Source organism: Salmo salar, chromosome 14 (genome assembly GCF_965601325.2).
Source record: "Salmo salar chromosome 14, fSalSal1, whole genome shotgun sequence".
Classification (NCBI taxonomy): domain Eukaryota; kingdom Metazoa; phylum Chordata; class Actinopteri; order Salmoniformes; family Salmonidae; genus Salmo; species Salmo salar.
The window spans coordinates 23,723,544-23,737,046 of record NC_138304.1 but is presented as its reverse complement, the minus strand read 5'-3'; positions in this window follow the sequence as shown (position 1 = coordinate 23,737,046).

Below are 13,503 nucleotides of genomic sequence, written 5' to 3'. Positions count from 1 at the left end.
CAATTCATATAATAACTCACCTAAAAAAGCTGAAAAGAGAACAAATGAGAAGAAAAACATATTGCTAGACCTTTGAGAAACCGAAAGACAGCACTGAGAGACCTGACTCACTAGCTACTTCCTGAACAAAACATCCATAAGCTACATGTGGATCATTTATTGTACAGCCCCTCCTCTTGACACCAACATGAAATGTTTTATGTTATGGCTTTCTTTCTACAGTATATTGTATGTTGTCAGGTTTTTGTACAGTGTTTTTTGGTTTCCTGTCACTGTGGGCCTCAGAGCACAATAGTACAGAGCAGAGTCTGTCACTTCAGTGGAGGAGATCTCCAGATCCACACAGGTCTTATCTTCATTCAGTTTAACAGACAGGCGAGGGTGGGTAGATTCATTATGTGTCTTTAACCCTCCTTCAGTGATGAGGAGCAGGAATTCTGGTTTTGATCTGGGGTATTGTTTGTACCACAGTAAAGTATCAGTAGTATAGTAGCCAGTGTAGTTGCAGGATAAAGTAATACCATCACCCTCAAAAACACACTCTTCAGTTGTGGCTGATATTATTTCCTCCTCATTACTGCTACCTGAAATAAATAATGTTAACCTCTTGGCGTTCCCCTAGGATAGGGGGTGCTACAGCGATTTTTGAAAAAAAATCGTGCCCATTTTAAACGGCCTACTACTCAAACTCAGAAGCTAGGATATGCATATAATTAATACTTGTGGATAGAAAACACCCTAAAGTTTCTAAAACTGTTTGAAGTTTTATTAATCACACGTTGCCTATTAATCACACCGTGAGCTATGGTTCATTGGTTCATTGAGTCTTTACAATGTGGTTTGAGCCTTCTACTGTGAAAACTGAATGAATGAGACGCAGTGGAACGTGGTCACACGGAGAGGGCCATCACCATTATGACGCCGGCGCCCCTGGTTACCCTCCCCTTTCGAAACGTTTTGAAACCGAATGCAATCGTCCCCCTCGAATGTTATTGGAGCTCTCGTTGAAAAAGGCCCTACAGATTTATGTTATACAACGTTTGACATGTTTGAACGAACCTAAATAAGAAAAAAATGCATTTTGTTGAAAGAGTAGCCCCGCGCAGTTCGGAACTTTTGGTTCAGCCTTCAGAACGCGCTAACAACAACAAGCTAATGGAACATAAAGGATGAACTTTTTCGAACGAAAATACATTTGTTGTGGACCTGGGATTCCTGGAAGTGCCTAAGGATGAAGATAATCAAAGGTAAGGGATTATTGACAATAGTATACAAGATTAGATTTGATATGCGATTGTTCCAAGATAGCTAGCCTATTGCTATTGCTAGCCTATTGTTCTGAGTATCGCATCCCCTTTTATCGCAAAGTGTGATTACCCAGTAAAGTTATTTTTAAATCTGGCATTACAGGTGCTTTCAAGAGATATTCATCTATAAATCTTAGAATGACAATATTACATTTTAAAAATGTTTTCGAATAGTAATTTAGTAAATTGTAGCGCTGTTTCATTGGATGCATTTGAGGGAAAATAGTTAGTCAACGTTACGCACCGATGTAAAATGCTGTTTTTATATATAAATATGAACTTTATCGAACAAAAGAATGCATGTATTGTGTAACATGATGTCCTAGGTGTGTCATCTGATGAAGATTGTCAAAGGTTAGTGCTGCATTTAGCTGTTTTTTGGTTATTTGTGATGCATGTGGTTGGTCGGAAAATGGCTATGTTTTGCTTTTGCTGTAAAGCCTTTTTGAAATCGGACAACGTGGTTCGATTCAGGAGAGGTGTATCTATAAAACGATATAATTTGAAAAAAAAATGTGGGAAAAAAAAATGATTACATTTTGTTATGCTAATGGAGATATGATTTTTCGCTGGATGTCCGTCCCGAGGTCGCACAGGGGTTAAACATGTTTTGAATAAATCATATTGCAATTCATGCACCATAAATGCTATATAGACATATGTGTGCAATCAAAAACTGCAGTGCAAATCCTTTGCACTTACCAATGAACATTGAAAAAAGCAGAATTGTATAAAACATCTTTATGGGGTCTGAATGACTGGCTTCATGCGCTGTCAAGTAAGAGTGTATCACTATTCTCTCCTAAAACATATTGTAGACTACATAGTGTAATGTCAAAGCACTCATTGACTTTGTAGCTCCAACTCTCTACACTAAAGATGGTTGGGTATTTGAGTTCAACTGTCTTTCTGTGTTGGATTGCTGCTAAATGTCATCTTCATGATTTTGCTGTAGTTCGGAATAGAGACATTTCAGCTCATGACTGCCCTCTATTGGTATTGTCTCAAAATGTATGCTGTTCACCAAAATAAGAAGAATAAAACAATTACTGCCCTGAATCCTTTAATTAACCTGTTGGGGCTAGGGGCCAGTATTTTCACGGCCGGAAAAAAAACGTACCCGATTTAAACTGGTTAATACTCTTGCCCAGAAACGAGAATATGCATATAATTAGGAGATTTGGATAGAAAACAATCTAACGTTTCTAAAACTGTTTGAATGGTGTCTGTGAGTATAACAGAACTCATATGGCAGGCCAAACCTGAGAAGATTCCATGCAGGAAGTGCCCTGTCTGACAATTTGTTGTCCTTCTGTTGCATCTCTATCAATATTACAGCATCTGTGCTGTTACATGACACCTTCTAAGGCTTCCATTGGCTCTCTAAAGCATTCAGAAAGCGGAATGACGCGTCTCCTGTCTCTGGGCAAAGTACAGCAGCAGAGTTTGTCAGTGGCCTGCCTGGGGACAGTGAGACTGAGATGCGCATTCACGAGACTTCTCAATTTTTTTCTTTCAGTGTTTGAACGAATACAACGTCGTCCAATTGGAATATTATCACTATTTCACGAGAAAAATAGCATAAAAATTGATTTTAAACAGCGTTTGACATGCTTCGAAGTACGGTAATGGAATATTTTGAAATTTTTTGTCACGAAATGTGCCGGCACGTCACCCTTCGGATAGTCACTTGAACGCACGAACAAAACGGAGCTATTTGGATATAACTATGGATTACTCAATAACTGATTGATCAGAGTACAATGCACTGTTCATGCCCAAGGGTCTTGACAGGTTTTTGTACAGTGTGTCTGGGTTTCCTGTCACTTTGGGCTGCAAGGCGCAGTGGTACAGAGCAGAGTCTTCCAATTCAACAGATGAGATCATCAAGTCAACACGGGTCTTCTCTTCATTCAGTGAACCATTGTGTCATGGAGTCGTAATGGATATAGCCGGTACGTACATGCTTTGTAGGATCAAAAGAAGACATCCTGGTCTGGATCCGGGGTATTGACGGTACCATTGAAGATAGTTAACCTGTTATGGCTAGGGGGCAGTATTTTCACGGCTGGATAAAAAACGTACCCGATTTAATCTGGTTACTACTCCTGCCCAGTAACTAGAATATGCATATAATTATTGGCTTTGGATAGAAAACACTCCAAAGTTTCTAAAACTGTTTGAATGGTGTCTGTGAGCATAACAGAACTCAAATGGCAGGTCAAAACCTGAGAGATTCCTTTACAGGAAGTGGCCTGTCTGACCATTTATTGTCTTTCTTTGACATCTCATTCCATTACAAAGGATCTCTGCGGTAACGTGACACTTCCCACGGCTCCAATAGGCTCTCAGAGCCCGGGAAAAACCTGAATGTCGTCATTCCAGCCCCAGGCTGAAACACATTATCGCCTTTCTCAAGTGGCCGATCAAGGGACTGTGGGCTTAGGCGCGTGCACTGGCCGCCCCCGTCTTTGTGATTTTTCCTCTGTTTACCGAAAAGGAGATTCCCGGTCGGAATATTATCGCTTTTTTACGAGATAAATTGCATAAAAATTGATTTTAAACAGCCGTTGACATGCTTCGAAGTACGGTAATGGAATATTTCGAATTTTTTTGTCACGAAATGCGCCATGCGCGTGACCCTGATTTACCATTTCGGATAGTTTCTGGAACGCACGAACAAAACGCCGCTATTCGGATATAACTATGGATTATTTTGAACCAAACCAACATTTGTTATTGAAGTAGAAGTCCTGGGAGTGCATTCTGACGAAGACAGCAAAGGTAATAACATTTTTCTTATAGTAAATCTGACTTTGATGAGTGCTAAACTTGCTGGGTGTCTAAATAGCTAGCCCTGTGATGCCGGGCTATCTACTGAGAATATTGCAAAATGTGCTTTCACCGAAAAGCTATTTTAAAATCGGACATATCGAGTGCATAGAGGAGTTCTGTATCTATAATTCTTAAAATAATTGTTATGCTTTTTGTGAACGTTTATCGTGAGTAATTTAGTAAATTGTTAGCAAATTCCCCGGAAGTTTGCGGGGGGTATGCTAGTTCTGAACGTCACATGCTAATGTAAAAAGCTGTTTTTTGATATAAATATGAACTTGATTGAACAAAACATGCATGTATTGTATAACATAATGTCCTAGGTGTGTCATCTGATGAAGATCATCAAAGGTTAGTGCTGCATTTAGCTGTCTTCTGGGTTTTTGTGACATTATATGCTAGCTTGAAAAATGGGTGTCTGATTATTTCTGGCTGGGTACTCTGCTGACATAATCTAATGTTTTGCTTTCACTGTAAAGCCTTTTTGAAATCGGACAGTGTGCTTAGATAAAGGAGAGTCTTGTCTTTAAAATGCTGTGAAATAGTCATATGTTTGAAAAATTGAAGTTTTTGTATTTTTGAGGAATTTGTATTTCGCGCCACGCCAATCATTGGATATTGGAGCAGGTGTTCCGCTAGCGGAACATCTAGATGTAAGAGGTTAATGGAGAGGGAATTCTTACCTACAAGTGCACATAAACAAGACTGAATAGAGCAGCATCATAGCGACTTGGTGTTAGACAAAGACTTCTCTGTAAAATGATCTTCTATTGAGACATTCGCTCTGGGTGAATCAGTTCCACTCATTACATGTTTTGTGTAACACTATTCTCCCCCTCTTGACATAATATAATGGGTTCATGTTGACTCCACTTGATGGCAGTATTGTCAAATAAAACCTGGAACTACAGAGTAGAAATACTCTCTCAGGTGATGTTAGGTTTTTGTACAGTGTTTCTGGGTTTCCTGTCACTGTGGGATTCAGAGCACAGTAGTACAGAGCAGAGTCTGTCATTTCAGCAGAGGAGATCTTCAGATCTGTACGTTTTGAATTTTTGTCATGATTTAGAGTGAACCCTGGTGTAATATCCGCATACTCCATAACCAGTAACTGAGGTGCTGATTTGGGATATTGTCGATACCATAGAATGCTACCAGTGGAGGTGTAGTTGCAAGAGAGAGTAACTCTGTCCCTTTCCGAAGCCACTTCTTCATCAGTGTATGGTGTTAATACCTGTTCAGAACTGACACCTGTAAAAACATAATATTATATATATTACTTTAAACCCACATGGGAGAATGAATTCATTTCAAATGCAGTGTAAAGATAAAATGTATTCAAAGTAAAAAAACATGTATCCTCATGCCATGCGTTACCTTCATGATCTTTGATTTGAAAAATAAATAACTCTCAACATAATAACACTCAGTTTCAATGAAAAAATAATTACTTACCTATCAAGTCAAAGAAGAATAGTAGTGAACAGAACAACATTGTAGATGGCAGGATGTGTAGATTAAGCACCAGCTGCTGATGAAAAGCACAGCATCAACTGGCTATGTTCTTCATGGTAGTATCATGTTTATCTTGAGGATTCATGATCTAATCCTGAGTTTTATACTTTAGCTCCTCCTACTGACAGTGTAGAAACAAAGATGTTTCATATACATTTGATTTATTCACTAGAGAATCCACTTGATGGCACTGTGGTCTAACAGAAGACAGCAGATGCTTGTAAATCCATGAAATTCAGCGCACTACTGAGTCAGTATGTTTTGCAGCACTGTGGAGGTCACAACACAGCAGTACAGTGCAGAGTGTTGTATGGTTTTTGTACAGTGTTTCTGTAATAAGGGTCGTCTAAAGGAGACCAAAATGCGGCATGTGAAGTGCTCATATTACTTTTAATGAAAACACTTAGCAAAGTAACAAAATGACCGACAGTCCCTTCAGGTACATACAACGAAATGGAAAACAACCACCCACAAAACCCCATGAAAAACAGGCTGCCTAAGTATGGCTTCCAATCAGAGACAACGAAAAACACCTGCCTCTGATTGGAAACCATACCCGGCACCAACATAGAACAACAATCTAGACAACCCACATAGAAAACAGAAAACCCAAAATACATAGACAAAAACACCCCCCTGTCACACCCTGACCAATCTACTATGGAAAAATGACCTCATACTAAGGTCAGAACGTGACAGTACCCCCTCCAAAGGTGCAGACTCCGACTGCACCTAAACAAAAAAATAATAAAAAATAACCCCAAACAGAAAGGGAGGGCAGGGAGGGTGACAACAGTCTATGGCGGCTCATATGCAACACCCAGAACCTTCCTCTTCTCCCGATCCTCCAGCAACGGAGGTGGCTCTGGCTCAGGGCGAAACCTCCATTCCGCCTGTAGATTCCTCTGCTTCTGTAACATAAGCCTGTAGATCATTATTGGAGGAATCGACCTCCAAGCCGCCGCTGGAGGATCTGGGCTGCAGGCCGCCGCTGAAGGCTCTGGGCTGCAGACCACCGCTGAAGGCTCTGGGTTGCAGACGACCGCTGAAGGCTCTGGGCTGCAAACCTCCGCTGAAGGCTCTGGGCCGCAAACCTCCGCTGAAGGCTCTGGGCCGCAGACCTCCGCTGAAGGCTCTGGGCCGCAGACCTCCCCTGAAGGCTCTGGGCCGCAGACCTCCGCTGAAGGCTCTGGGCCGCAGACCTCCGCTGAAGGCTCTGGGCCGCAGACCTCCGCTGAAGGCTCTGGGCCGCAGACCTCCGCTGAAGGCTCTGGGCCGCAGACCTCCGCTAAAGGCTCTGGGCCGTAGACCTCTGCTGAAGGCTCCGGGATGAGGAGCGTCGCTGGAGGCTCCGGGCGGAGGAGCATCACTGGATGCTCTGGACTGGGGAGCGTCGCTGGAGGCTCCGGGCTGGGGAGCGTCGCTGGAGGCTCCGGGTTGAGGAGCGTCGCTGGAGGCTCCGGGCTGAGGAGCGTCGTTGGAGGCTCCGGACTGGGGAGCGTCGCTGGAGGCTCCGGGCTGAGGAGGCGTCATCATCGGTTCCGGACTTATGACCGTTGCTACTGACTCCATGCCATGTATCATTTCAATAGGTTCCTCGACAAGGATCATCCTTACGGGCGTTGGACCATCGACTATCACTGGAGGCTTTTTACTAGGAGCAGGAATCGGTCTCACCGGACTGGGGAGACGCACTAAGGGCCGAGTGCTCACAGCAGGCACTGGCTGTACCGGGTTTTGAATGTGCACTGGAGGGAGAGTGCGAGGTGCAGGAATCTGTCTCACCGGACCGGGTAGACACACTAAGGGCCGAGTGCTCACAGCAGGCACTGGCCGTACCGGGTTATGGACGCGCACTAGAGGAAGAATGCGAGGAACAGGCACAGGACATACTGTGCTACGGAGGCGCACTGGAGAGAGGCACGCACATGCTCGCTACAAAAAGCACGAGTAGTTGACTAAGGCCTCAACCCTTGCCCAGCCAAACTACTCGCATGCGCCCCCCCCAAAAAACATTTGGGGGCTGCCTCCCGTTTCTTCCAGGTAAGTTCGAAATCTTTTGATTACATGGCCCCAAGTCCAGTTTCTCCTTTCCCACCATTCTTCCACTGACCAGGTGTCCATATCTACCCGGGCACGCCGCTTGATCCAATCATGGTGGGTGGTTCTGTACTAAGGGTCGTCTAAAGGAGACCAAAATGCGACGTGTGAAGTGCTCATGTTACTTTTAATGAAAACACTTAGCAAAATAACAAAACGACCAACAACAGTCCCGTCAGGTACAAACAACGAAACGGAAAACAACCACCCACAAAACCCCATGAAAAACAGGCTGCCTAAGTATGTCTTCCAATCAGAGACAACAAAAAACACCTGCCTCTGATTGGAAACCATACCCGGCACCAACCTAGAAAATACAACATAGAACGACAATCTAGACAACCCACATAGAAAACAGAAAACCCCAAATATATAGACAAAAACACCCAGGCTGTCATGCCCTGACCAATCTACTATGGAAAAATGACCTCATACTACGGTCAGATCGTGACAGTTTCTCTGTTTCATGTCAATGTGGGCTCTACAGAACAGTCCTACAGAGCAAAGTCTCTCACTTCAGCAGAGGAAATCTCCAGATCTTTGTTCAGTTTAACCTCTATGGGCTAGGTGGGACGCTTGCGTCCCACCTACTCAACAGCCAGTGTAATCCCGTGGCGCGATATTCAAATACCTTAGAAATGCTATTACTTCAATTTCTCAAACATATGACTATTTTACACCATTTTAAAGACAAGACTCTCGTTAATCTAACCACACTGTCCAATTTCAAAAAGGCTTTACAACGAAAGCAAAACATTAGATTATGTCAGCAGAGTACCCAGCCAGAAATAATCAGACACCCATTTTTCAAGCTAGCATATAATGTCACAAAAACACAGAAGACAGCTAAATGCAGCACTAACCTTTGATGATCTTCATCAGATGACACACCTAGGACATTATGTTATACAATACATGCATGTTTTGTTCAATCAAGTTCATATTTATATCAAAAACCAGCTTTTTACATTAGCATGTGACGTTCAGAACTAGCATACCCCCCGCAAACATCTGGTGAATTTACTCAATTACTCACAATAAACGTTCACAAAAAACATAACAATTATTTTAAGAATTATAGATACAGAACTCCTTTGTGCAGTCGCTATGTCCGATTTTAAAATAGCTTTTCGGTGAAAGCATTTTGCAATATTCTCAGAAGATAGCCCAGCCATCACGGCTAGCCATTTAGACACCGACCAAGTTTAGCCCTGACCAAACTCAGATTTACTATTAGAAAAGTTTGATTACCTTTGGTGTTCTTCGTCAGAATGCACTCCCAGGACTGCTACTTCAATAACAAATGTTGGTTTGGTTCAAAATAATCCATAGTTATATCCAAATTGCGGCGTTTTGTTCGTGCGTTCCAGACACTATCTGAAAGGGTGACAAAAAATTCGTGACAAAAAAAATCTAAATATTCCATTACCGTACTTTGAAGCATGTCAACCGCTGTTTAAAATCCATTTTTATGCCATTTTTCTCGTAAAAAAGCGATAATATTCCGACCGGGAATGTCCATTTAGCTAAACAGATGAAAGTAAACAAAGCTTTCGGTCGACGCGGGCACGAGCCTGAGTCTCACAGTACTGTAACCAGCCACTACCCAAACGCGCTACTTTGTTTCAGCCAGAGCCTGCAAAGCCACGATTCAGCTTTTTACCGCCTTCTGAGACCCTATGGCAGCCGTAGGAAGTGTCACGGGACAGCTAAGATCCTCACTCTTCAATAAACAGAGACAAGAAGAACGACACCTTGTCAGACAGGCCACTTCCTGAATGAAACCTTCTCAGATTTTGGCCTGCCATATGAGTTCTGTTATACTCACAGACACCATTCAAACAGTTTTAGAAACTTTAGGGTGTTTTCTATCGATATGTAATAAGTATATGCATATTCTAGTTACTGGGTAGGAGTGGTAACCAGATTAAATCGGGTACGTTTTTTAACCAGCCGTGAAAATACTGCCCCCTAGCCATAACAGGTTAACCTCTCTAGACTAGGCGGGACGAATTCGTCCCACCTACGTAACAGCCACTGCTATCCTGTGGCGCGATTTTCAAAACCTTAAAAATCCTATTACTTCAATTTCTCAAACATATGACTATTTTACAGCCATTTAAAGACAAGACTCTCGTTAATCTAAACACACTGTCCGATTTCAAAAAGGCTTTACAACGAAAGCAAAAACATTAGATTATGTCAGCAGAGTACCAAGCCAGAAATAATCAGACACCCATTTTTCAAGCCAGCATATAATGTCACCAAAACCCAGAAGACAGCTAAATGCAGCACTCACCTTTGATGATCTTCATCAGATGACAACCCTAGGACATTATGTTATACAATACATGCATGTTTTGTTCAATCAAGTTCATATTTATATCAAAAACCAGCTTTTTACATTAGCATGTGACGTTCAGAACTAGCATACCCCCCGCAAACTTCCGGGGAATTCGCTAACATTTTACTAAATTACTCACGATAAACGTTCACAAAAAGCATAACAATTATTTTAAGAATTATAGATACAGACCTCCTCTATGCACTCGATATGTCCGATTTTAACCTCTATGGGCTAGGTGGGACGCTAGCGTGCCACCCGTGGTGCACTCCATCAACAGCAGGTGCATTTCAAGAGCGGCAAATTTGAATCCAAATAAATGTCGAAATTCAAATTTTTCAAACATACAACTATTTTACACCCTTTGAAAGATAAACATCTCCTTAATCTAACCACGTTTTACGATTTCAAAAAGGTTTTACGGCGAAAGCATAAATTTAGAGTATGTTAGGACAGTACATTTACAAGAGTTGTGTGTAATGTTTTGTCAAGTCAAAGACAGGGTCACCAAAACCATAAAACCAGCTAAAATGATGCACTAACCTTTTACAATCTCCATCAGATGACACTCCTAGGACATTATGTTAGACAATGCATGCATTTTTAGTTCTATCAAGTTCATATTTATATCCAAAAACAGCGTTTTACTATGGCATTGATGTTGAGGAAATCGTTTCCCTCCAATAACCGGCAGTCAAGTCAGCGTCACAAATTAAATAATTAAAATTAGAAAACATTGGTAAAATATTATATTGTCATTTAAAGAATTATAGATTTACATCTCTTGAACGCAATCAACTTGCCAGATTTAAAAATAACCTTACTGGGAAATCACACTTTGCAATAATCTGAGCACTGCGCCCAGAAAAATACGCGTTGCGATACAGACTAGACGTCATGTTGGGGAGATCTAAAATCGAAAATACTATGTAAATAATCCATTACCTTTGATTCTCTTCATCAGATGTCACTTCCAGGTATCACAGGTCCATAACGAATGTAGTTTTGTTCAAAAAAGCTCATCATTTATGTCCAAAAATCTCCGTCTTGTTAGCACATGATCTAAGCCAGCCGGACTTCTCGTCATGAACGAGGGGAAAAAATATATTTACGTTCGTTCAAACATGTCAAACGTTGTATAGCATATATCATTAGGGCCTTTTTTAACCAGAACATGAATAATATTCAAGGTGGACGAATGCATACTCTTTTATAACGTATTGGAACGAGGGTACCCAACATGAACTCGCGCGCCAGGTGTCTAATGGGACATCATCGTTCCATGGCTCTTGTTCGGTCAGATCTCCCTCCAGAAGACTCAAAACACTTTGTAAAGGCTGGTGACATCTAGTGGAAGCAATAGGAAGTGCCAAAATATTCCTCAGCCCCTGTGTTTTTCAATGGGATAGGTTTAAAGGTAATACAACACATCAGGTATCCACTTCCTGTCAGAAAATGTCTCAGGGTTTTGCCTGCCAAATGAGTTCTGTTATACTCACAGACACCATTCAAACAGTTTTAGAAACTTTAGAGTGTTTTCTATCCATATATAATAAGTATATGCATATTCTAGTTACTGGGTAGGATTAGTAACCAGATTAAATCGGGTACATTTTTTTTATCCAGACGTGCAAATGCTGCCCCCTAGCCCTAACAGGTTAAAATAGCTTTTTGGTGAAAGCACATTTTGCAATATTCTAAGTACATAGCCCAGGCATCACGGGCTCGCTATTTAGACACCCGGCAAGTTTAGCACTCACCATAATCATATTTACTATTATAAAAGTTTGATTACCTTTTGTTGTCTTCGTCAGAATACACACCCAGGACTGCTACTTCAATAACAAATGTTGGTTTGGTCCAAAATAATCCATCGTTATATCCGAATAGCGGCGTTTTGTTCGTGCGTTCCAGACACTATCCGAAATAGTAAAGAAGTGTCGCGCGCATGGCGCAATTCGTGACAATAAAATTCTAAGTATTCCATTACCGTACTTCGAAGCATGTCAACCGCTGTTTAAAATCAATTTTTACGCCATTTTTCTCGTACAAAAGCGATAATATTCCGACAGGGAATCTCCTTTTCGGCAAACAGAGGAAAAAATCCCAAAGGCGGGGGCGGTCGGGGTCACGCGCATAAGCCAGTGTCCCTTGATCGGCCACTTGAGAAAGGCGATAATGTGTTTCAGCCTGGGGCTGGAATGACGACATTCTGTTTTTTCCCGGGCTCTGAGCGCCTATGGACGACGTGGGAAGTGTCACGTTAGAGCAGAGATCCTTAGTAAATGATAGAGATGGAAAACAAGTTCAAGAAATGGTCAGACAGGCCACTTCCTGTAAAGGAATCTCTCAGGTTTTGACCTGCCATTTGAGTTCTGTTATACTCACAGACACCATTCAAACAGTTTTAGAAAATGTAGGGTGTTTTCTATCCATATGTAATAAGTATATGCATATTCTAGTTACTGGGTAGGAGTGGTAACCAGATTAAATCGGGTATGTTTTTTATCCAGCCGTGTCAATACTGCCCCCCATCCTAAACAGGTTAAAGAGCATATTGAAGTTAGAAGCAAAAGCCTACAACTATTTTAGCACTGTTTCACGCTGCTCTGTGACAAGCACGACACAGGGATTCTTTAGCTAAATACCCCAGTACTGTACTGCCGGACATCACGTTGTACAGCACCATATTTTCCTTTCCATCCTAACAGAAACCCAGAGGGATTTGTACCCCGGTCTCCTACATGCCCTGTATTCTGTAGTACAGACATGGCTTGCTCTCCCTTATGTAAGGAATTAGGCACTCTCCCATGTTTACTACAGTATGTATTGTAGATTGCACTGTAGCCTAATAAACAAATAAACACATTTTGTTAATAAAATAATGATAAAAAAATACTCTTTCAAAATGCAGCTGTACAGTGCCATATTTTCCATTCCATCCTACCGGAAAGCCTGAGGGTTTCGTTTTTCATGGAATAGAAACACCATAATATTATTAAAATGAATTAAGCAAGTACCAGTCAAAAGTTTGGACACACCTACTCATTGAAGGATTTTTATTTTTACTATTTTCTACATTGTAGAATAATAGTGAAGACATCACAGCTATGAAATTAAACCGGTCTCCCGTGTCTAGAAATGTAGAAATACTCTCTTAGACGATGTTAGGTTTTTGTACAGTGTTTCTGGGTTTCCTGTCACTGTGGGCCTCAGAGCACAGTAGTACAGAGCAGAGTCTGTCACTTCAGCAGAGGTGATATCTAGATCCACACGAGTCTTCTCTTTGTTCAGTTTACCAGAGATGCGAGAGTCAAGAGAATCAGCTCTCTGTCCAGTCCCAGTGTAGTGCGGGATGAGCAGAAGGTATTGGGGAGCTGATCCTGGAGACTGTTTATACCA